At 41.4% G+C, this 26,254-nt stretch overlaps 2 pseudogenes; both read right to left on the bottom strand.

Annotated features, from left to right (window-relative positions):
* Positions 1 to 1,762: 1,762 nt before the first annotated feature.
* LOC105544406 lies at positions 1,763 to 18,155 on the bottom strand (annotated as a pseudogene).
* A 5,720-nt stretch (positions 18,156 to 23,875) lies between these two features.
* The window catches only part of LOC105544266, a 7,432-nt pseudogene continuing 5,053 nt past the window's right edge, over positions 23,876 to 26,254 (bottom strand).

Genomic DNA, 26,254 nt, shown 5'->3' with positions numbered 1-26,254 from the left:
CTTAGCTTAATATAATAGCCTACCAGCTACTTTAAATTTATCCATGCCTACTTGTCCCAGAAATGATTGAGTATCCATATCATAAATTATTAGCAATTTGTAACAACCATTCTCTTTATAAAGCCTAAAGATCAAGAACCCCTTTGAGTATTATTGACAATTTAAAGATGTTTAGTTCAGGTATCTCAGCACCAGAACCTTCTCTGTAATGAAAGATGTGTATTTCTATCCAAGAGCATCACATTTAAATATTCAGAAGTAGCTGATTTATAAACACTGGAGATTAGTTACAAGAAGCTAGCAATCCCAATGTTTTTGTTTTAGCATCTTTTTGTGAAGGAACTCAGAATAAGATCTGAGTGCACGTAGTTTATTTTGGGTGTGATCCCAGGAAACTGGTTGGGGAGTGAGACAAAGGAAGCAGTCAACAAAGGCTACCTTACTCACCACTGTAGCTCCTGGAGCTTAATCCTGTTGAAGGATTCTGGGAGGCACAGTAGGAAACAAGCCTCAGAGTTATGCCACACACGAGGCAAGGGAGCCAACACCAACTCCCATCAGTCAATAGTTGAGGACTCCTAGTGTATGTGTGAATCCACTGTTGGTGGATAGAGGAAGTCCTCAGGCTAAGAAGCAGGTGCTGGTGAATGGGAGTCAGGCCACCATGCCCTGAAATGGAAGGGGCTGACAGAGCCTGGGCAGGGTACCAGTAGTGTCTGCTACACGCAACCACAGACCTTTGGCCCTCTCTACCATTATTTAGAGGGTCTGGATGGAATGAGTGCCCTGGATGACACAGAAGGGCACTGGGTGATTATATTGGACAAGACCAGCAGGAGGACATTACCCACTGAGTATCCTGATATGAGTCAAGGACACTGCACTAGAGATTTTACAGCAAGCCGTTCCTGAGCACCTTACTTATATTCCAATGTAAGAACCCAGGGTTATCAAGAAACAGGAAGCTAGAGCCCTAAATACTCTGGTATGACCCTGGTCTCCCGTGATCATGTCTAAATGGTTCAGACCTTAGTGTCTCTTTTACAGGGGATTTCATGTGTTTGGAAGGATTCTTTCTCCTAAGCCTGTTGTCTTAAAAGTGCCCTGATTTCTCAAGCAAATCTCAATCCGTAAGATTTGCTTATGTCCTCTTGGCTCCTTATGCACTTCGCCCTCCCAGTTTCCCAATGCTGGATCCTAATCTAGAGAATCTGTTCCTTATGTTGCAAGTTAAGTGAAACCAAACTTAAATGAATGCCCAAAGATTGACATCCAAACAATGCTTCTCAAATTGTGGTTCTGAGATCCCCTACCCCAAGAGCTGGAGGAACTTGTTTAAAAGGTGGATTTGGGGACTCCATTCCATACCCATTGAATCTGAATCTGAGTCTCTGACAGGATAGCTGCACCTATTTTTTTCTTTTTAAGAAATCCCATTTATTTTTGGCTATTGGGGCAATGTCATCTTTTCAATATGAAAAAAAGCAAGTTTAACACATAGAAATCTCAAATGTAGGACAGAACAAAACCAAGTGTAGGGGCGGGAGAAGCAACAGCAGGAAGATATGAGATGTTGCAGAAAAGATGGAGGAGGCTTCCCCTCTCTTCTGGGGATTGACTCAAAGGCTGATATGGCAGTATATACCACTACATAGTCAGGGATGTTAATTCCTTTTCAGGGGTAAGAAAAGGTGGGGATTAGGACATTTCTGGAGGCTTAGGGACCAAGGATGGTCTCTTGTCCCCACCTGATCCCCTTTCTCTAATCTGAGATGTGCTTGAAGAGCTCCTGGATGGCCATGTTGTTCCCAATACAAACAGCAGAAGTTTTCAGGCCACGAGATGGGATGCCATGTACTGTGTTTTTGATGTTGTTGGAGATTCATTCCACAATATAGCTGCTGTTCTTTTTTGCAGATTAAGCATTTTCTCACTGACCTCCTTCATGGACATCTGACCACTGAAGATGGCAGCCATGGGAAAGTATCATCCATGGCAGGGTTCACAGGCAGTCATCATGTTCTTGCCACTGAAGATCTGCTGTGTAAACTCAGGCGTTGATAGAGCTTGATACTACTGGCTTCCATGGCTGGTGAGAGGGGAAGAGCTAGGCAGAAAGAAATGGAGATGTGGGAAAGGGACCATGTTGACTGCCAACTTTCAGAGGTCAGCATTCAGCTGTGCAGGGAAGCAAAGGCAGGTGGTGACACTATTCATGGTGGCTCAGATGAGGGGGATCATATCCCTGTAGGTTGGTGTGGTCTGCTTCAGAGCGTGGGAGCAGATGTTATAGAGGGCTTCGTTGTCAATGTAAAATGTGCTGTGTGAATTTTCTCTCAACTAGACAGAGTGTGATATTATAGGGTTCAACCACGGTGTCATTTTGGGTGAAGGCACAACACTGAAGATGTTCACAATGCAATCAGGGTACTCTTCTCAGATCTTGCTGATGAGAGTGTCCATTCCAGAGCCTGGGCCCCCACTCAGCAAGTGGGTCACCTAGAAGACTTGCAGGCAGTCAGTTCTCTGCCTTCTTCCATAGTGAAATAAAGAAAAAAAATTATTATGATTACCTAAAATTGCTGTTTAAGCTGAAATAGGCTTTTGGTAACCACACCGCCGCTCCCTTCAACCCCCAAATGTTGAGGCTAAGAAAGAATATTAACTGCTTCACTGTGAAACATTAGCCATGTCTCTGCTCTGCATATTTTGTAAGTTCTGTAAGTTCCTGTTTTCCTTGCCGCGTAGCACAGGTAACAAGACAGATAAGCGCGAGCTGCAAACATGTTTTCTAAGATGTAAGACCTGTCACATGATTAACTGCTTTTGTTTGGGCTTCTGTAAGCCCACTTCCTGCTTCACCTTTTTCCTGCCTCAAGATGCTTAAAAGGGCCTGTCCCTCTCTGTTCAGGGCTCAGACTTCCTGGATGCAAGTCCAGTGAGCCAGTGTACACCTTAATCCTCCTGTTACCCTAAGGGTCTCTCTAGTTCTGATCTCCCAGTACATTTTCTGGGGGCTCATTTGGGATTGGAGATGGCAGATTTTGTCTCCTTTGCCTGTGGGATTGGAGCCCGGGCTGGGGCAGACCCAAGACCCTAGGCACCAACGGGAAAACTACAGCCCAGAGAGGAGATCAACTCTCCCATGTCCCGGTGCCCTTCCCTGATAGTGCAAGAGAACCAGAAAAGGGGCTGCAGGATGATTCCAGGAGCAGTGTGCATTCTTCAGAACCACAGTAAGGTTTGGGGCCCCAAGATGGGACCCCTCGCATAAACACAGAAGGGGAGACTGATTGCCTCCCAGTGTTTAACTACTAGTTTGACATAGAGGGGCTGAGAGTGGAGAGGATGGCTCACCGATTCGGATAAAGCTTACACCCCCACTGACACACGACATGAGAGAGGCCTTGCTAAGTTGGCTTAGGAAAGGAAACAAAAACTGAAGGTGGTGAGAGTGGCTTGCCACCCCAATTAAGGAACAGGTACTGGGAGCGAGAAGGTGTGTGAAAGAGACAGTTCCAGGAGGGACCATTGCGGGGCGTGATGTCGGGAGGCACAGATCTTAGTGTTGACTGTGTGCTCTGAAGCAAGTGTGTGACTGAGCAGGCCTAGGCAGATCTGCATATGGCTGATAGGAGCTGCCTTATGACTGTAGCAGTCGTAACAGGAATAAGGTACTCCTAGCTAAGTGGTGCCTGAAACTCCCATAATAGGAACCGGTCAGGTCAGTCCGACACAAAAGGGTGAGTGACTACGCATCATAAAGGGAGGAATGGGAGGAAATTGTCAAAATCTACTCCATTGGAGTGCATGTCAAAGAATTTCAAAGGTTTTGGAGGAGATTATGGAGTTAAAGTGACCCCCCAGTGGTTGAGAACTCTCTGTGAATTAGAAGGGCCTTTTAATGCAGGTGGCCAGCTGAAGGAACAATAGATAGGGAAGCAGTTGGCCATGTATTTCGGGTGGTAAGTGGAGTCGAGGATAGCCTTGGCATCCAGATCAATTTACATACATTGACTCCTGATTAAATGTGGTCCAGATTCACCCCAAATGGCTATAACCTTGTTTGGCAAACTATTGTAAAGCCTTAGTGGCCGAGGTGATATCATCTAAAGGTGATAGAAAAGCCAATTATGCCAGGGACCTCAGAAGAAAAGAAAAAGTAACAGGGGAGCCAGGAAAAGCCAGTCCTACAAGCACCTCCAGAGGAAAGAGGTTCCTCCCGTTATGTTCTAATACACCTGCCCTTGTCAGGGCTAGGACAGGGTACAGAGCAAATGGCCCTTGAGGAATCGGGCTCAGAGGAAAGCAAGTCTCCAGCATCACCCCACAGGGGAGAGCCTGAATCCCTGCCCGTGAAAGCTAAAGAGGGAAAATAAGGTGATGTAGCAAGCCACCTCCAGTATGGCAGCACCTGAGTCTTAGAAATGTCCCTCTGTGAGACTTGAACAGAAACTTATAATGAGCAAGGCCAGGTTGGGGGAGGGCAGTGGATTTTCGTCTTCCAGCCCTTCTCTGACAGACCACCTAAATTGGAAACAACATACTTCCTCCCATATGGAGATGCCCCAGGCTCTCATAGACTTGATGAGGTCCATTTTGCTGACTCATAACCCCACCTGGCCAGACTGCCAGCAGCTCCTTCTGACACTGCTTAATACAGAAGAGCACTGGAGAGTGATACAAGCAGCTCTCTGGTGGTTAGAGAACAATGTGCCAGGTGGCACAAATGATGTCCTGCATTATGCCCAGGAGCTGTTCCCAGAGACCGATCCTAACTGGGACCCAAATGTGGCAGGGGAGCTCCAACACCTGCAAGGGTACCGAGAAGCGCTGTTAAATGGAATAAAAGCAGGTGGGAAGAAGGCCATGACAATAGGAAAGATTTCAGAGACCCTACAAAAGGCTAATGAAAGCCAAAGTCACTTCTACAAGAGGCTCTGTGAGGCATACTGGCTCTATACTCTATTTGATCTGGAGGCTGTTAAAAATCAGCACATGGTGAATACCTCATTTGTTGGCCAGGCACAAGGTGACATTAAGCAAAAGCTTCAAAAATGGGAAGGTTTCACAGGCATAAATGCTACTGAGCTTATAGAGGTGGCTACCAAGGTGTATGTCAACTGTGAGCAACAAGAAAAGAAGGAATCTGAGCAGAGGATTAAGAAAAAGGTCGAGCTATTGGTGGCAGCCCTGGTTGAAAGAGACTGGCATAATGAGGGGACGCAGTCGTGGTAGTGAAAGAGGTCAGGCTAGACCAAGATTTGAAGACCAGATTAGGCTGGAGAGGGATCAATGTGCACTATGCAAAACGGACACTGGAAGGATGAATGTCCACAGAAAGATAGAGGAAATAGCTGTGACCAGGGAATATGGCTCGAGCCACCAGCTGCCAGCCATTGTGTTCTAAAACCAGACGCTCACCTGATAAAGCCTAGCAAAGGCTGCAGGCTATGAGGACTGAGGCAGACCAGGCTCCATCTCTTCAGGCCCCAGGAGCCTATGGTCTTAGTAGAGGCAGGGACCAATGGATGGACTTTATGGTAGATACAGGAGTTGAATACTCGGTAGTGACCCAACCTGTAGGGCCACTACCCAAGAATTATACAACTATTATTGGGGCAACCGGAATCTCTGAAAAAGAGGCCTTTCTGTCTGTCCAGGAGGTGCGTTATTGGAGGATGGGAAATCAGCATAAGTTTTCTGTACCTCCCACACTGCTCAGTCCCCTTGGTAGAAACAGACTTACTCCAAAAACTACAGGCACAAATTTCCTTCGGGCCACAAGGAATCATATCCTTAAACTTCAGTCAGCCAAAGGCTATGGTGTTAACCCTCACACTCCCAAAGGCCAAGGAGTGGAGACTCTATGCAGAAGTACCACTTAAGCCAAGACTGCCAGAACCTCTTGAAATATATGGGCTAACTACTAAAATACCTGGAGTGTGGGCAAAGGACAACCCACCAGGGCTGGCTGTACATCAGGCACTAGTCCTAGTAGAGCTAAAATTGGAAGCCTCCCCAGTACGAGTTCACCAATACCCAATTTTCATAGAAGCCATCTGAGGTGTTCAAAAGCATATAGACCAGCTTTTCAAGCATGGAATCATAGTTAAATGCAGGTCACCTTGGAACATTCCTTCATTGCCAGTTCAGAAGCCGTCTGGTAAATACAAGTCAGTGCAGAATTTGTGTGCTATAAACTGGGTTATGGAGACAATCTACCCAGTGGTGTCCAACCCATACACCTTAATGGGACAAACACCAGCTAGTGTAACCTGGCTTATTTGCTTAGACCTAAAAAATACAATTTTTTTTTTTTGTCTCAGGCTGGCTTATTGGTGTCAGCTAATCTTTGCATTTCATTGGGATGAAACACAGCACACTCGCACAAGGCTTCCACAGGGGTTCAAGAATTCCCCTCCAATCTTTGAAGTGCTGGCATCACATCTCAGAACTTTTGTCCCAACTAATGACAAATGCATCCTGCTGCAGTGCATAGACAATCTATTTGCTGCAGCCCCTACTTGAGTGGACTGCCTAGAGGGCACTGAGCTCCTCTGCCTTTTGTGGAAAGCAGAATAAAAGGCACAGATCTGTTCAGAAGGAGTCAAATATCTAGATTTTGAAATATGTCATGGGAAACGTGAACTTGACAGTGAACGAAAGCGGGGCTGTGTGGGCACTTCTCACCCCAATCACCCGGCGTCTAATAAGTTTTTAAGAGCAGCAGGTTTTTGCCGCATTTGGATTCCAAATTTCTCACTTATGGCAAAACCCCTATATGAAGCCACAAAGACGGGAAAAAGGGAGTCCCTCCTTTGGGCGGCTGACCAAAAAACCCTTTAAGAAAATCAAAAAGGCCTGCTTTCAGTCCCCAGGGTTAGGACTGCCAGATCAAACCAAGGGCTTCTTTCTGTATGTCCATGAATGGAAAGGAATGGCTATAGGGGTCCTAACTCAAATTATGGGGTCATGGCATCGACCTGTGGCATACATATCTAAACAGCTAGAATGAAATACCTAGGAATATAGCTAGCCAGGGAAGTGAAAGATCTCTACAATGAGAACCACGAAACACTGTTCACAGAAATCAGAAGACACAAATGGAAGAACATTTCATGCTCAGGGACAGTAAGAATCCATATTGTTGAAATGGCCATACTGCCCAAAGCAATTTAAAGATTTGATACTATTATCAATCAAATTGGTAATTTGATACCATTACCAATGACATTCTTGACAGAACTAGAAAAATCTATTCTAAAATTCATATGGAACCAAAAGGAGCCTGAATAGTCAAGGCAGTCCTAAGCAAAAAGGACAAGGCTGAAAGCATCACGCTATCTGACTTCAAACTATGCCAAAGGGCTACAGTAACCAAAACAGCATGATATTGATATAAAAATGGACACGTAGATCAATGGAATGGAATATAGAGCCCAGAAATAAGGCCCCACACCTACAACCATCAGATCTTCGACAAAACTGACAAAAATAAGCAATGGTGAAAGGACTCCCTATTCAATAAATGGTGCTGGAATAACTGGCTGGCCATATGCAGAAAATTGAAACTGAACCTCCCTCCTTATACCATATATAAAAATCAACTCGAGATGGATTACAGACCTAAATGTGAAACATAAAACTATAAAAACTCTGAGGACCTAGGAAACACCACTTTGGACATAAGAATGGGCAAAGATTTCATGACAAAAATGCCAAAAGCAATTACAACAAAAGCAGAAGTTGACAAGTGGGTCCTAATTAAACTAAAGAACCTCTGCACGGCAAAAGAAACTATCAACAGAGTAAACAGGCCACGTACAGAATGCGAGAAAATATTTACAAAGTATGCATCTGACAAAGACCCAATATCCAGAAACTATAAGGAACTGAAACATACAAGCAAAAAGCAAACAATCCCATTAATAAGTGGGCAAAGGAAAGAACACTTCTCAAAAGACATACATGAAGCCAACAAGCATATGAAAAACTCCATATCACTGATCATTAGAGAAATGCAAATCAAAACCACAATCAGATACCATCTTACCATCTCACACTATCAAAATGGCTTTTTAAAAATTTTTTATTTTTATTTTTTGGGACTGCTTATACACTGCTGGTGGGAGTGTCAATTCGTTCAACCATTGTGGAAAGTGGTGTGCTGGTTCCTCAAAGAACTAAAGACAGAACTACCACTCGATCCCAAAATCCTATTACTGGGTGTGTACCCAAAGGAGTATAAATTGTTCTACTATAACGACACATGCACATGTATGTTCATTGCAGTAAAATTCACTATAGCAAAGACATGGAATCAACCTAAATGCCTATCAGTCATAGTTTAGATAAAAGTGGTACATTTATACCATAGAATATTATGTAGCCATAAAAGAGATTGTGTCCCTTGCACAAACATGGATGGAGCTGGAGGGGGAGATGTAGTCTCACTCTGTTGCCCAGGCTGGAGTGTAGTGGCACGATCTGGGCTCACTGCAGCCTCTGCCTCCCAAGTGCAAGTGATTCTCCTGCTTCAGCTGGAGATCCTAAGTGTAACAATGCAGCCTGGAGTAGAAAAGCAAGAATAAGCCAACCCCGTCACCCCCATAGCAGAAGAGAAAAAGTTGAATCAAATGAAGACTAAAACTAACAGAAGAAAACAATTAAATGAAGACTGTAAAACATAAAATTATTAACAAGTCAGTCTATTAAAAAGGTAAAATTGCTAAACTAACTAGACCAATCAAGGAGAGAAGACTCAAATCAGAAGTGAAAAGAACATTGCAACTGATATAAAACACAACATCAGAGACCTGGAGAACACAGCCTACCATGACTGAATCAGGAAGTAGAAAACCTGAACAGACCAATAATGAGTAATGAGATTGAATCAGTAATAAGTCTTCCAACAAAGAAATGCCAAGTACTGGCTGAATTCATACCTGAATTCTACCAAATGTACAAAGAATTAGTATTGGTGCTTCTGAAACTATTCAAAAAACCAAAGAGGAGGAAATTCTTCCTAACTCATTCTATGAGGGCAACTTCACCTTGATACCAAACAAGGACACAAAACTACAGTCCAGTATCCTTGATGAGCATTGTATTTGTCTGTTTTCACACTGCTGATAAAGACATACCTGAGACTGTGCAACTTACAAAATAAGGAAGTTTAACAGACTTACAGTTCCACATGGCTGGAGAGGCTTCACAATCATGGCAGAAGGCAAGGAAGAGCAAGTCATGTCTTAAATGGATGGCAGCAAGCAAAGAGAGAGCTTGTGCAGGGGGGGACTTCTTTTTAAAACCATCAGCTCTCATGAGACTTATTCACTATCACAAGAAGAGCAGGGGGAAGACTTGCCCCCATGATTCAGTTACCTCCCACTAGGTCCCTCCCATAACATGTGGGAATTCAAGATGAGATTTGGGTGGGGATACAGCCAAACCATATCAAACATCCATGCCAAAACCTGTAACAAAATACTAGCAAACTGAATCCAATAGCACATCAAAAAGATATAATCAAGTGGGATTTTTTATACCAGGGATGCAAGGATGGTTCAACATATGCAAATAAATGTCACATCAACAGAATGACAGAAACCATATGATCATCTCAAGAAACACAGAAAAAGAACTTGATAAAATTCAACATCCCTTCATTAAAAAACTCAAACTAGGCATAGAATAAATAATAAAAGCTATATACAACAAACCCACTGCTAACATACTAGACAGAGAAAAGTTGAGTCCTTCCTCTAAAAATTGGAATGAGACAAGGGATGTGCATTCTTACCACTCCAATTCAATAGTACTGAAAGTCCTAACCAGGGCAATAAGGAAAGATAAAAGGCATCCAAATTGGAAAAGAGGAATTCAAATTGTCCCTCTTTGCTTATATGATCTTATATCTAGAAAATCCTAATGACATCACTAAACTTAGATGTGATAAATTCAGTAATTTTGCAGGACAAAAACAAAATCAATGTATAAAAATGTGTAGCCTTTCTATACACCAATCTAGCTGAGAAAGAAAGAAAGAAGGCAATCCCATTTACAACACTTTAAAAAAAAAAAGTGGCCAGGGATGGTGGTTCACTCCTGTAATCTCAGAACTTTGGAAGGCCAAGGCAAGTGGGTGACTTTGTCAGGAGTTCGAGAGCAGCCTGGCCAACATGGTGAAACCCCATCTCTACTAGAAACATTTGGTGCAAAAGTAATTGTGGATTTTACCATTAAAAAAATGGCAAAACTTAGCCCGGCATGGTGACTATATCTCTGTAATCCTAGCTACTCAGCAGGCTAAGGCCTGAGAATCACTTGAACCCAGGAGACGGGTTGCAGTGAGCCGAGATCGTGCCACTGCACTCTGGCCTGTGTGAGAGAGCAAGACTCTATCTCAAAGAGAAAAAAAAAAAAAAAAACTAGAAACTTAACCAGGAAAGTAAAAGATCCCTAAAATGAAAACTACAAATGACTCAAGAAATTGAAGGTGACATAAACAAATGGAAAACATGCTCATGGATTGGAAGGATTAATATTGTTAAAACCAACCATATTGCCCACAGCAATCTGCAGACCTCACAGAATATATTCTGTGAAGAATATATTTCAAAATATTCTTCACAGAATTAGAAAAAAAGATCCTGTTTCATATGGAACCAAAAAAAGGGCCTGAATACCCAATGCAATCTTAAGCAAAATGAACAAAGTGGGAGGCATCACATTACTTCAAAAATGTATTACGTGGCTATAGTAAGCAAAATAGCATGCTTCTAATACAAAAATAGACTGGAACAGAATACAGAACCCTGACATAAAGCTACATATTTATAGCCATCTGATCTTTGACAAAGCTGACAATAACTTTACAGTGGGGAAAGGACACCCTCTTCAATAAATTGTGCTGGGAAAATTGGATAGCCACATGCAGAGGAATGAAACAACCACCATCTCTCGCTATATACAAAATCCAACTCAAAACAGACTAAAGTCAAATGTAACACCCAAACTGTAAAAACGCTAGAATAAAACCTAGAGTAAACTCTCCTGGACATCAGTCTAGGCAAAGAATTTGACTAAGGCCTCAAAAGCACAGGCAACACAAAATAGATGGGACATAAACTATAACTTCTACACAGCAAAGGATAACAGTGAAGAGATGTTGAATGAGAGAAAATATTTGCAAACTATGCATCCAACAGGGGACTAATACACAGAAGACATAAGAAATTCAAAACAGGAAAAACAATCCATTAAAAACTGGGCAAAGGACATGAACATCTCAAAAGATATGCAAATGTCCAATAAGAATATAAAAGAAATGTTCAACATCACTAAAGGGAAATAAAACACTACAATGAGATCATCTTACCCCAGATAAATAGCAATAAATTAAAGTGAAGCTAAAAATCACAGGTCTATGAAACAATTGACTTTTTGAAAAGACAGAATTGAAACTTTTCCTTAGAAAATCCAAATAAGTGAAATCAGAAAAAAGGAGACATAAGATACGAAGAATCATTAGACTATTACAAACAACTGTATACCAACAAATTGGAAAGCCTAGAAGAAATGGACAATTTCCTGAACATACACAACCTGCCAAGATTGAAGCATGTAGAAATGGAAAACCTAACCAGACCAATAACAAATAATGACACTGAAGCCATAAAGTCCCCCATCAAAGAAAAACCCAGGACCTGCTGGCTTCCCTGCTGAATTCTGAACATTTGAAAAAACTAAGACTTTAAGATCTGAAGCTATGAAACTACTAAAATAAAACACTGGGGAAATACTCTAAAATCAGTCTCGGCAAAAGCTGCGTAAGACCTCAAAAACACAGGCAGCCAAGGCAAAAAGACAAATGAAATTACATCAAACTAAAAAGCTTCTGCATGCCAACCAATCAACAAAGTGAAAAGACAACCTACAGAATGGGGAAAAAGTACTCACAAACCACCCATAGATAAGGGATTGGTAACCAGAATATATGAAGAGCTCAGACAACTCAGTAGGAAAAACTATTCTATTTGATTTCAAAATGGGCATCAGAATAGATCATTCTCAAGACACACAAAAGGGCATCACATATGAAAAAATGTTCATCACTAATCATAGATGCAAACCAAAACCACAATGTGATACCATCTCATCCCCTTTAAGATGGCTTTTATGAAAAACATGGGAACAATGGATACTGGTGAAGAGGTAGAGAAAGTGGAACACTCATGGGCTGTTGGTGGGAATATAAATTGAGACAGCGACTACACAACTGTTTGGAGGTTCCTCAAAACTACAAGTAGAACTACTGTATAATCCAGCAATTCCACTGAATATATCCAAAAAGGAGATAAGTATAGAGCAATGTCTGCACTCCCATGTTTGTTGCAGTACTACTCACAACAGCCAAAATATGGAATCTATTGAAGTGCCCGTAAATGGATGAATGGATAAAGTGTTGTATACATACACAATGGAATCTGTTAAGTCACAATGAAATTCTGTCATTTTTAGCAACTTAGAACTGGGAACAATTATGTTTAGTGAAATAAGCCAAGTGCGTGTGTGCGCACACACACACACACAACACTGTGTGTTCTCATATATGGAGCTAAAAAGGAATTTCATGAAGATAGAATAGATAGGTAGTTAAAAAGAGGCCAGGAAGGGGGAAAGTGAGATTGATTCATGGGTAAAAATAAACATTCAACTAGAAGAAATAAGATCCACTGTTTGATCAGAGGGTGACTGTCAATCTATTATGTATTTCAAAATACAAAATAATTCAGATGCTCCTAACATAGAGAAAAGATGAATAAGTGATAGATATCCCAATTATGCTGATTTGATCTTTACACATCATACGAATACATAAAATATCACGTGTACTCCCCAAATATGTACATCTATTTGTCCATAAACAAAAAATATCCATAACTGAATGGTGATATATATTACAGCCTCTGTGAGTAAAGGTAATAACATTAGATACCTTTTAAAAACAGGAATGTTCAAAAGGTCAAGAACTCACAAAATTAGAGAATAAACTCAAACATGAATTAAAAACAAATCTTCAATAAGATAAGCCAAAGTGAGATTGTTGAAATGAATAATACAATAGACACCTCCGACATGACTGATCAAAAGAAGTGGCAAGGCAAGATGGCCAAATAGAAGCCTCCACTAATCATCCTACTTACAGGAACACCAAGTTTAACATCTACACAAAAACGTACCTTCATAAGAACCAAAAATCAGGTGAGGTATCACAGTAGCTGGTTTTAACTTCCTATCACTGAAAAGAGGCACTGAAGGGAGTAGAAAAGACAGCCTTGAGTTTCCAAGAGTAAAAGGGACTTTGTCTTGCAACATAGATACCAGCTCGGCCACAGTGGGGAAGAGCACATAGCACCCTACCCCTATACCCTGGCAGCAGCCACATGGCATGGAGAGAGAATCTGTGCACTTGGGGGAGGGAGAATGCAGGATTGTGGGACTGCATTGGAACTCAGTACTGCTGACACCAGGCAGAACTCAGCTGGTGCCCACAGAGAGAGCATTTACCAACCTTAGCCAGAGGGGAATTACTCATCGCATGGTTGCAACTTGAGTTTCAGCAAGTCTAGCTGTGGAAGGCTACAGTCTTCCAGAGTTCTAAAGAAACTTGAAAGGCAGCCTGGGTCACAAGGACTGCAACCCCTAAGCAATTCCTGGTGCTGTGTTGGGCTCAGAACCAGTGGACTTCGGGAGCATGTGACCTAGTGAGATACCAGTCCAGGCAGCTAAGAAAGTGTTTCTGTCACCCTATCTCCCAACCCCAGACAGCACAGCTCACAGCTCCAAAAGACTTCTTTCGCTTGAGAGGAGATGGAAGAGTAAAGCGTATTTCATCTTGCAACCTGAATACAGCTCAGCCACAGCAGGGTAGGGCACAAGGTAGAGTCATGAGACCCCCACCATTCTAGGCCCTAGCTCCCAGATGACATTACTAGACATACCCTGGGCCAGAAAACAACCCACTGCCTTAAAGAGAAGGGCCCAATCCTGGCAGGGTTAATTATGTGCTGAGTAAAGAGTCCATGGGCCCTGAATAATCAGCCATAACCAAGGAGTACATGCTATGGGCCTTGGGTGAGACTGAGACATTTCTCTAACCACAATGGAATAAAAGTAGAAACAAAGAAATTTTAGAAAGTACACAAACACATAGAAATTAAATATACTTCTGGATGACCAGTGAGTGGATAGAGATTAAGAAGAAAACCAGTTTCTCGAAACAAATAATGAAATGATGTATCAAAACCTATGAGACAGTGAAAGCAGCACTAAGAAAGTTTATAGCATTAAATGCATACATCAAAAAAAAAACTTCAAATAAACGTAAAGCTGCATCTTAATGAGAAGCAAGAGTAAACCAAACCCCAAATTAGAAGAAACAGGGATGAGAGCTGAAATAAATGAAATTGAAACAAAACAATATAAAAGAACAATGAAACAAAGTTGGTGCTGTGGAAAGAAGCAAAATTGACAAACCTTTAGTCAGACTAAGTTAAAAAGACGACCCAAATAAAATCAGATGAAAATAAAGACATCACAACTGAGAGTGCAGAAATTCAAAGGATCGTTAGAGACTACTATAAGCATCTATAGTAAACTTAAAAGAAATGGATAAATTTCTAAACATATAACCTACAAAGATTGAATCATCCAGAAATCCAAAACCTGAACAGACCAATAACAAATGAGAGTAAAGCTGTCATAAAATCTTCCAACAAAAGAAAGCTTGAAACCTGATGGCTTCACTGCTGAATTTTACCATTTAAAAGAACCAATCAATCCTATTCAAACTATCCCCAAAATAGAGAGAGTATCTTCAAACTCATTCTGTGAGGCCAGAATTACCCTGACACCAAAACCAAAGATGCATCCAAAAAAAAAAAAAAGTCAATATCCCTGATGAACATTGATGCAAAAATCCTTAAAATACTACCAAACCAAATTCAACTCATCAAAAAGATCATTCCTTGTGACCAAGTGGGATTTATTCCAGAGTTGCAAGGATGGCTCAACAAATACCAATAAATGTGATACATCGTGTCAACAGAATGGAGGACGAAAATCATCATTTCAATTAATGCTGGAAGAGTATTTGATTAAAATTCAACATATCTTCCTAATAAGTTCTTGAAACTGGATATAAAAGGAATATACATCAACATAATAAAACCTATATATGTGAGACCCACACAGCTAGTATCATACTGAATGGGGAAAAACTTAAGTGTTTCTTCTAAGATCTGGAACATGACGAAGATGCTCATTTTCATCACAGTTGTTCAACATAGTACTAGAAGTCCTAGCTGGAACAATTGGACAAGAGAATGAAATGAAGGGCATGCAAATTGAAAGGGAAGAAGTCAAATTATTCTTGTTTGAAGATACATTTGGAAAAACCTAGACTCCATCAAACTATTATCATTGATAAATGCAGTAAAGTTACAAGATACAAAAAAATTAGTACCATTTCTACGATAGTGGCAAGTAATCTGAAAAAAAAGTAATCCCATTTACATTAGCTAAAATAGCTACAAATAAAATGAAATGCCAGGAATTAATTTAACCAAGGGAATGAAAGACATCTATAACTACAAAACATTGATGCAAGAAACTTAAGAGGACACAAAGATATTTCATGTTCATAGATTAGAAGAATTAATATTGTTAAAATGTTCATAATACACAAATCGATCTACAGATACAATGTAATTCCTGTCAAAATATCAATAATGTTCTTCACAGAAATATAAAATACCATCTTAAAACTTATATAAAAGTGCTTGTTGGGGATATACAAAGATCTTTTACTATGAAAGCTCGTAAACATAATCTGCCACATCCACAGATTAATAGAAAAAACCAAATATTGAGAGAATTCTCCATAGATCTCTTGTTTCTGCACATCTTGTGAGCAGAAGCTCCCATGGCATTTATTCCAAACTAACTTTTCAGGGATCACTGTATAGAAAATAGCCTTCAAAGATAGTGTCTCCTTCTGAAACAGATGGCAGATTTTTTACAGTTCACTATAACAAACGAGATGTCTCACTTCAGGGCAAATGTTAGACGGGTCTATTTCTTAGCCCATTTTAAAAGATTCAGGATTCCTCGGCTGTGATACAATCCACTACATGTGCAGCAGCCACCTAGCCTTCCCTTTATTGCTCTCATGGGGCATGAGGGGCAAAAGGAAGTGGTGTGAACATGAACATGTTGTTGCCTGCTGTGCCACAATAGTCGTTTTATCTCGTGAGTCTCATGTCTTCTGCCAACATCTCTCAAACTATGGCAGGCTAACTTACTAAGTAGAGTAAAATCCCAAATTTTTCATTTCTTGACAACTATTGTCTCAAAATGTATAAGATAAAGAATGTAATAATACTCTACAACTATTTGTGATAAAAATTCTTATATAAGACAACATTAAAAGCATTCTTTTTCAAATCAAGAGAAGAATTTTTACTGTAATTCAATGTTATATTGAGGATCCTAGTCAGTATAATAAAACAAATATATAGGCATAAGGATTGGAAAGGAGAAATTAACTCATAAACTCAATCTACAGATGTTGTAAGAAAAAATGAACATTAAGATGGCTATAAAAATGGCATTCAAATAGTATATTCAAATTTGGTTGTATATCCATATGCTAGTAGCAAATAATTTAAAAACGTAATCAAGATTCTGTTTAGAACACAAGTACAGAATATCAAGGATGTAAGAATAAACCCAACACAAAATGTAAGGCCTCTATAGGAAAAAAAAAAAAAAAAAAGCCCTAACTCTGAAATATCAAAAATGGAGAATTACAGCATGTTTATTAAAGGTTTAATGTTTAAATTTTATAGAACTGTCACAAACTTCATATAGAATAGTAAATATTCCAAGTATATTGTCCAATAAAAGAATAGGAAGGGTACATTTCTGTATCAAAAAAATAACCATCATGTTCTATTACACTGGTTGATATTGACAGGGGTAGACAAATTGACCAATGCAATAGAATAGGGAGTCCCAGGAACAGACCCTGAAAGTGAGATGTCATGGGTGAGGGAATTTTTCATATAGCTGGATTATTTTAACCTTATGAGAAATAATGTCACATGAATTAATAATTGACCTGTTTTCTTTCTTTTGCTTTTTTTAGGTAGTTTTTTTTTTTATTATTGTTATACTTTAAGTTCTAGGGTACGTGTGCACAATGTGCAGGTTTGTTATATGTATACATGTGCCAAGTTGGTGTGCTGCACGCATTAACTCGTCATTTACAATAGGTATATCCTAATGCTATGCCTCCCCGCTCCCCCCTCCCCACCATAGGCCCTGGTGTGTGATGTTCCCCTTCTGTGTCCAAGTGATCTCATTGCTCAATTCCCAGCTATGAGTCAGAACATGTGGTGTTTGGTGTTCTGTTCTTGCGATATTTTGCTGAGAATGATGGTTTCCAGCTGCGTCCATGTCCCTACAAAGGACACGAATTCATCCGTTTTTATGGCTGCATAGTATTCCATGGTGTATATATGCCACATTTTCTTCATCCAGTCTGTCACTGATGGACATTTGGGTTGATTCCAAGTCTTTGCTATTGTGAATAGTGCTGCAATAAACATACGTGTGCATGAATAATTCACCTGTTTTCTACTGAGGGTTTAACAAGCTTTATTTTTTGAGCCTGGGAGTTAAGAAAAACATAAGACACATAAATATTGACTATGAAGGAAAATTAATAAACGTCATTAAAATTCACTCTATGAACTATCAAAAGCTAAGAGAAATTATGAATTGATATTTTTGTAATATATACTCAAAAAATAGTTTTCAGAATATGCAAAGAAGTCCTACAAATAAGTAGCAAATGGACAAAAGACATAAATGGGTATTTTACTGAAGGTAAAACAAAACCAATAAAATAAGAGATTTTTATTGGTGATAAAATGCCATCTCATTATGATCTTGACTTGCATTTTGATATCCATTCAACTGGCAAGAACTTAAGTCTGACAATGCCAAGAGTTGGGAAAGCTGTGATTCTGTAAGATTTCTTACATCTTACGGACAATAACTTGAGAAGATAACATTAATGCCATAACTCATGAAATACTTCATATATATATATATATACACACACACACATACAGAAGAACTGTTAGATTATAAAATGTTTTAATATTCAGTTTGAGGACATGCCACCAAATTCTTTTCCAAATATATCTGATCTCCTCTCTTCTCGTCAAATGTACAACCTGGTCCCTTTTGCTTAGGTGGAGCCACAGGTCTAGTTGTGACCCATGAGTTGGGAGTAGAAGTGACACGTTTCTTCCATGCCAGGGCACTGAAATGTTGATTCCAGATTCTTCAAAACTTTTTCCCTCTGGCAGCTACTGTCAACCTTTCAGACAGTGACTGTTCTGTCAGCCTAGGTCCTTGATTCCGTATAATACATTCTTTCCTGTTGAATACAAAGGTCATAGAGCAAAAGTGAGAAATAAGTCTTTGTAGATTTAAGTTGCTGAGATTTTGAGGGTTGCTTTTTACTACAGAATACCATGACCTATTCTGACTGATACATACACAATAGAAGACATGGGCAAGGCTGTTTTATAGCACCAGTGTTCACAATGGCTTTGGAAACAACCCAAATACCTGTCCCCTGAAGGAGGATGACTAAACTGCAGTATATTTACTCAGTAGGTTATTCAGTCGTCAGAGTAAAATAACTACAGTGACATGTAACAATACATATGAGCGTTAGCAATATAAATAAAGTGAAAGTAAATCCAAAAGTTAATTTATAAATATATATTTTCACATATATAACAGGATGCACATTTTAGAAAACTAAAATTCAAATACTATCTAAGAATACATATAGGCATCATAAAATTATATAAAAAAGCAGAAAAATGATAACCACAAGTTTCAGAATGGTAGTTACCTGAGGTAGGAAGAGTCAAGGGCATAGGATGAAAACTGCATTGTTATATGTAAGCTGTTATCAAGATCTCGATTTTTGAGTAGCAGAAGTATTTTATAAGTACGATATAATTAAAAATAGCTAAATGGCAGTTTATTCATGATTGAATGCTTGATGAACTAGAATCATAGCTAATTCATATTCTAAATCTATGTACCTGAGATTGTTACACATAATGACAGAACTGGTCCTATTGTCACTATCTTTGCAGAAAGAGGAGCATATATGTGGATGGGTTCTCAGTCACCCAAGGTTCAGTTAGAATACAAATGTGCACCCTTTACCAGCATTAAGTTTTGAGAGAAGGGTGACTTGTGACCGAAAGGATCTCTTTTTGATAGGATCCAAATCTGCCTGAACATTCATGTATCATATTTCTTCTATAAGGTTCTTAGTGATATAAATTCTTAGTTAAAGGCTGAGCAGGAAGTAATTTCTGCATGAAACAGGAAAATTAATGATGTGGTAATTACTTGATGACCATCCTACTCCTTTGTTCCTATTCTGCCAGGCATTGCTCCAAAGACTGGGGATGGGAATGGTACACGAGTACTCTAAAGGCCGGGAAATCTGTTGAGATGTGCAGGCAAACAAAATGGGTGTTATGGGAAGTAAAGGAAGGTCACTAATCCAGACTGCTAATGGGAGGAGAGGTGACCCCACCACCACCACAGCTGAGGCCTAAGGTACAAATAAGATCTATCCAGGTAAAAGGTTGGCATGATGGGGGGATTAAGGGTGGAAGACAAAAAGAGGGGTATCTCAGGCAGAAAGCAGTATGCAGCTTGAGGTTGCAGCAACAACCTCGAGGAGGTTTTGGTCAACTCTAAAGTTTAGTCTGGCTGGACAGAAAAGAACAAACGGGAGAATGACCAGAGGAAACCTGAGAATAAACAGATTATGCAGGGCCTGGCATGAGTTGGATTTTAACCAGAGGGCAGTTAGTCACACTGTGTGTGGATCAGAGGTGTGATGTCAGATTTGCATTTCAGAAAAGTGACTCTGTGCTGCTGTGTGAAGGAGATACTTAGAGGGTGGATGAGGGTTCCCACAGGAAACAGCATACTTATGGGGTTCGATTGAAGAAATTTAGGGAAGAGCTACTTCTCTAAGTGTAGGCAGATCAAGCCAACCACAAAGGGGACAGTAGCACCCAGGAAGTGGCAAGAACGGAGCCTTTACCACACCAAGACCAGAGGGTCAAGGAAGCACAGCTGTGTACCAGGGCTTGGTGGGACCTGGAGCCAGGAATGTGGCCACCGAACAAGCTGTGGCTCTTGAGGAATGACACTGCCAAAACCATTCACGGAAGGAAGAGGGAGGGATACCCCAACTGCCACGTCCTTCTAACCTCTGATTTCCTGCCCTTGCCTCCCACTGGCCTAACCCAACCAGTAGACTGATGGCACAGTAGCCCAGGTGATGCAATCTGTAAAGGTTAGCCTCTTGGACATAGAAGGATGTAGAGGAGAAAACATGCACAGGAGGTTTATTATGGACTGCATGTTTGCATCCTCCACTCCCCAATTTATGTTGAAGCCCTAATCCCCAATGTGATGGTATTTGGAGGTAATTGGATTTAGATGAGGTCATGAGGGTGGAACCCATGATGAGATTATTATCCTTAGAACAAGAGAGACTAGTCTCTTCCACCCATATGAGGAAAAAGCAACTTTGTAAGTTAGGAATAGGGCCCTCACCAGGAAGAGAATCTGCTAGCACCTTGACTTTGGACTTCCCAGCCTCCAGAACTGAGACATAAATGTCCATCGTTTAAGCTACCCAGCCTATAGTATTTTGTTATGCCAGCTCAAGTTGACTAAGACAAATCTCTAGTGGTAATCCCAGCATTATGGTGGGCTGAACAGGGAGATGGCATAGCAGAGAATTGGGAAGATTTGAATGAGACTTAGTAAGTCCATCCAACTAGAGGACTTGTTTCCAAGGGGTGATGACCACAGAAGAACTACAGACATGGTCCACAGAAGGGACCTCTTTTCCCCCTCCATGTGGGAAGAAGAGAGCTCAGGAATATCTACCACCCTTTAGCACCCTCACTCCTCCTTAGGAGAGTAATGGTTAATGCAATAGGTTAGAATCTGACATTCACAGGCCATGCTTCTCTGGTGGATAGGTACACATGTCAGTGCTCTTAGGCCGAATGGCTTTCCCTTACTCTCTTCTTTACAACCAGCATCCACATCCTATGATGGCCTTGACCATGGGAAGAACTAATCAGCTGAGCCAGGGTCCCTCAGATGCTCTGGCTGTATATCTCACCCAGTGATCCTGGGCATGTGCTTCTGCTCTGTAGGCCAGATCTCCCCTCTAAGGGTGTAATGTTAGACTTGCAGGGTTGTAGGAGGGGAGGGAGGATGTTTGGGAATTTGATCATGGTTTAGACCCAAGTCACATTTTTCAGGCCACCACCCTCAACAATAAAGTTTATAGCTTGATCTCGACTGAGATGTCCCTGGTGTGCCTTTCAATTAGTTGTGACATAAGACAGGAAATACAATGAATATCTCCAAAGACCCCACCTCTGGGTTGCCCACATATGTTATGTGATACCAGAGTCATATCGGCTTCTGACTGAACCTCCCAGAGGTTGAACATTTATTCAACTAGCAAATGTTCACTAATCTCCCGCAAAACAGGTAAGATTTCTAAATGGTAGCTGGGAAGCTGTCTTTTTATCCGAAAAGAAGAGCTACATGACTGGGGGCTGCCATTCTTTTCACAAAGTGGATCAAAGGGAAATGGTTGTGCTCCAAATCGGAGGTGTGTGGTTACCACATCATATATGACTAGAATCATAAAAGCAGCTGAGTGTTCAATATATATTTGTGTGTGTAATCACTTGGATATGCCAAGTTTACTTTATGCCTGTTTTCTTTACTGCAATAAAGAGAATCTAATACAGGCCTCTATAGGGTATGGAACAGCATGGGCCCAGAGGAAGGTCAACAAATAATGTAGACCAGAAAGGAGAAAAGAGTCCAGTAAGGGATGCAGCAATTGATGATACAAAGTTCATGCCATGCATCTGTAGCTTGAAATGTTTGTAAACTTAGCTTAATATAATAGCCTACCAGCCACTTTAAATTTATCCATGCCTACTTGTCCCAGAAATGATTGAGTATCCATATCATAAATTATTTGCAATTTGTAGCAACCATTCCCTTTATAAAGCCTAAAGATCAAGAACCCCTTTGAGTATTATTGACAATTAAAGATGTTTAGTTCAGGTATCTCAGCACCAGAACCTTCTCTGTAATGAAAGATGTGTATTTCTACCCAAGAGCATCACATTTAGATATTCAGAAGTAGCTGATTTATAAACACCGGGGATTAGTTACAAGAAGCTAGCAATCCCAATGTTTTTGTTTTAGTGTCTTTTTGTGAAGGAACTCAGACTGAGATCTGAGTGCACGTAGTTTATTTTGGGTGTGATCCCAGGAAACTGGTTGGGGAGTGAGACAAAGGAAGCAGTCAACAAAGGCTACCTTACTCACCACTGTAGCTCCTGGAGCTTAATCCTGTTGAAGGATTCTGGGAGGCACAGTAGGAAACAAGCCTCAGAGTTATGCCACACACGAGGCAAGGGAGCCAACACCAACTCCCATCAGTCAATAGTTGAGGACTCCTAGTGTATGTGTGAATCCACTGTTGGTGGATAGAGGAAGTCCTCAGGCTAAGAAGCAGGTGCTGGTGAATGGGAGTCAGGCCAGCATGCCCTGAAATGGAAGGGGCTGACAGAGTCTGGGCAGGGTACCAGTAGTGTCTGCTACATGCAACCACAGACCTTTGGCCCTCTCTACCATTATTTAGAGGGCCTGGATGGAATGAGTGCCCTGGATGACACAGAAGGGCACTGGGTGATTATATTGGACCAGACCAGCAGGAGGACATAACCCACTGAGTATCCTGATATGAGTCAAGGACACTGCACTAGAGATTTTACAGCAAGCCGTTCCTGAGCACCTTACTTATATTCCAATGTAAGAACCCAGGGTTATCAAGAAACAGGAAGCTAGAGCCCTAAATACTCTGGTCTGACCCTGGTCTCCCGTGGTCATGTCTAAATGGTTCAGACCTTAGTGTCTCTTTTACAGGGGATTTCATGTGTTTGGAAGGATTCTTTCTCCTAAGCCTGTTGTCTTTAAAAGTGCGCTGATTTCTCAAGCAAATCTCAATCCGTAAGATTTGCTTATGTCCTCTTGGCTCCTTATGCACTTCGCCCTCCCAGTTTCCCAATGCTGGATCCTAATCTAGAGAATCTGTTCCTTATGGTGCAAGTTAAGTGAAACCAAACTTAAATGAATGCCCAAAGATTGACATCCAAACAATGCTTCTCAAATGGTGGTTCTGAGATCCCCTGCCCCAAGAGCTGGAGGAACTTGTTTAAAAGGTGGATTTGGGGACTCCATTCCACACCCATTGAATCTGAATCTGAGTCTCTGACAGGATAGCTGCACCTATTTTTTTTTTTAAAGAAATTCCATTTATTTTTGGCTATTGGGGCAATGTCATCTTTTCAATATGAAGAAAAGCAAGTTTAATACATAGAAATCTCAAATGTAGGATAGAATAAAACCAAGTGTAGGGGCAGGAGAAGCAACAGCAGAAAGAAGATATGAGATGTTGCAGAAAAGATGGAGGAGGGTTCCCCTCTCCTCTGGGGATTGACTCAAAGGCTGATATGGCAGTATATACCACTACATAGTCAGGGATGTTAATTCCTTTTCAGGGGTAAGAAAAGGTAGGGATTAGGACATTTCTGGAAGCTTAGCGACCAAAGATGGTCTCTTGTCCCCACCTGATCCCCTTTCTCTAATCTGAGATGTGCTTGAAGAGCTCCTGGATGGCCATGTTGTTCCCAAAACAAACAGCAGAAGTTTTCAGGCCATGAGATGGGATGTCATGTACTGTGTTTTTGATGTTGTTGGAGATTCATTCCACAATATAGCTGCTGCTGTTTTTTGCAGATTAAGCATTTTCTCATTGACCTCCTTCATGGACATCTGACCACTGAAGATGGCAGCCATGGGAAAGTATCATCCATGGCGGGGTTCACAGGCAGTCATCATGTTCTTGCCATTGAAGATCTGCTGGGTAAACTCAGGCGTTGATAGAGCTCGATACTACTGGCTTCCATGGCTGGTGAGAGGGGAAGAGCTAGGCAGAAAGAAATGGAGATGTGGGAAAGGGACCATGTTGACTGCCAACTTTCAGAGGTCAGCATTCAGCTGTGCAGGGAAGCAAAGGCAGGTGGTGACACTGTTCATGGTGGCTGAGAGGAGGGGGATCATATCCCTGTAGGTTGGTGTGGTCTGCTTCAGAGCGTGGGAGCAGATGTTATAGACGGCTTCGTTGTCAATGTAAAATGTGCTGTGTGAATTTTCTCTCAACTAGACAGAGTGTGATATTATAGGGTTCAACCACGGTGTCGTTTTGGGTGAAGGCACAACACTGAAGATGTTCACAATGCAATCAGGGTACTCTTCTCAGATCTTGCTGATGAGAGTGTCCATTCCAGAGCCTGGGCGCCCACTCAGCGAGTGGGTCACCTAGAAGACTTGCAGGCAGTCACAGTTCTCTGCCTCCTTCCATAGTGAAATAGAGAAAGAAAAGAAAATTATGATTACCTAAAATTGCTGTTTAAGCTGAAATAGGCTTTTGGTAACCACACCGCCGCTCCCTGCAACCCCCAAATGTTGAGGCTAAGAAAGAATATTAACTGCTTCACTGTGAAACATTAGCCATGTCTCTGCTCTGCATATTTTGCAAGTTCTGTAAGTTCCTGTTTTTCTTGCCGTGTAGCACAAGGTAACAAGACAGATAAGCGCGAGCTGCAAACATGTTTTCTAAGATGTAAGACCTGTCACATGATTAACTGCTTTTGTTTGGGCCTCTGTAAGCCCAATTCCTGCTTCACCTTTTTCCCGCCTCAAGATACTTAAAAGGGCCTGTCCCTCTCTGTTCAGGGCTCAGACTTCCTGGATGCAAGTCCACTGAGCCAGTGTACACCTTAATCCTCCTGTAACCCTAAGGGTCTCTCTAGTTCTGATTTCCCAGTACATTTTCTGGGGGCTCATCCGGGATTGGAGATGGCAAATTTTGTCTCCTTTGCCTGTGGGACTGGAGCCCGGGCTGGGGCAGACCCAAGACCCTAGGCACCAACGGGAAAACTTCAGCCCAGAGAGATCAACTCTCCCATGTCCCGGTGCCCTTCCCTCATAGTGCAACAGAACCAGAAAAGGGGCTGCAGGATGATTCCAGGAGCAGTGTGCATTCTTCAGAACCACAGTAAGGTTTGGGGCCCCAAGACGGGACCCCTCGCATAAACACAGAAGGGGAGACTGATTGCCTCCCAGGGTTTAACTACTAGTTTGACATAGAGGGGCTGAGAGTGGAGAGGATGGCTCACCGATTTGGATGAAGCTTACACCCCCACTGACACACGACATGAGAGAGCCTTGCTAAGTTGGCTTAGGAAAGGAAACAAAAACTGAAGGTGGTGAGAGTGGCTCGCCACCCCAATTAAGGAACAGGTACTGGGAGCGAGGAGGTGTGTGAAAGTGTGTGAAAGAGACAGTTCCAGGAGGGACCATTGCAGGGCATGATGTGGGGAGGCACAGATCTTAGTGTTGACTGTGTGCTCCGAAGCAAGTGTGTGACTGAGCAGGCCTAGGCAGATCTGCATATGGCTGATAGGAGCTGCCTTATGACTGCAGCAGTCGTAACAGGAATAAGGTACTGTCCTAGCTAAGTGGTGCCTGAAACTCCCATAATAGGAACCGGTCTGGTCAGTCTGACACAAAAGGCTGAGTGACTACGCATCATAAAGGGAGGAATGGGAGGAAATTGTCAACCTACTCCATTGGAGTGCATGTCAAAGAATTTTAAGAAAGGTTTTGGAGGAGATTATGGAGTTAAAGTGACCCCCCAGTGGTTGAGAACTCTCCGTGAATTAGAAGGGCCTTTTAATGCAGGTGGCCAGCTGAAGGAACAATAGATAGGGAAGCAGTTGGCCATGTATTTCGGGTGGTATGTGGAGTTGAGGATAGCCTTGGCATCCAGATCATTTTGCATACATTGACTCCTGATTAAATGTGGTCCAGACTCACCCCAAATGGCTATAGCCATGTTTGGCAAACTATTGTAAAGCCTTAGTGGCCGAGGTGATATCATCTAAAGGTGATAGAAAAG

This window comes from Mandrillus leucophaeus, unplaced genomic scaffold (genome assembly GCF_000951045.1).
Source record: "Mandrillus leucophaeus isolate KB7577 unplaced genomic scaffold, Mleu.le_1.0 Scaffold3, whole genome shotgun sequence".
Taxonomy (NCBI): Eukaryota; Metazoa; Chordata; class Mammalia; order Primates; family Cercopithecidae; genus Mandrillus; species Mandrillus leucophaeus.
The sequence above is the reverse complement of the archived record's forward strand: the minus strand, read 5'-3'. Positions and strand labels throughout refer to the sequence as shown.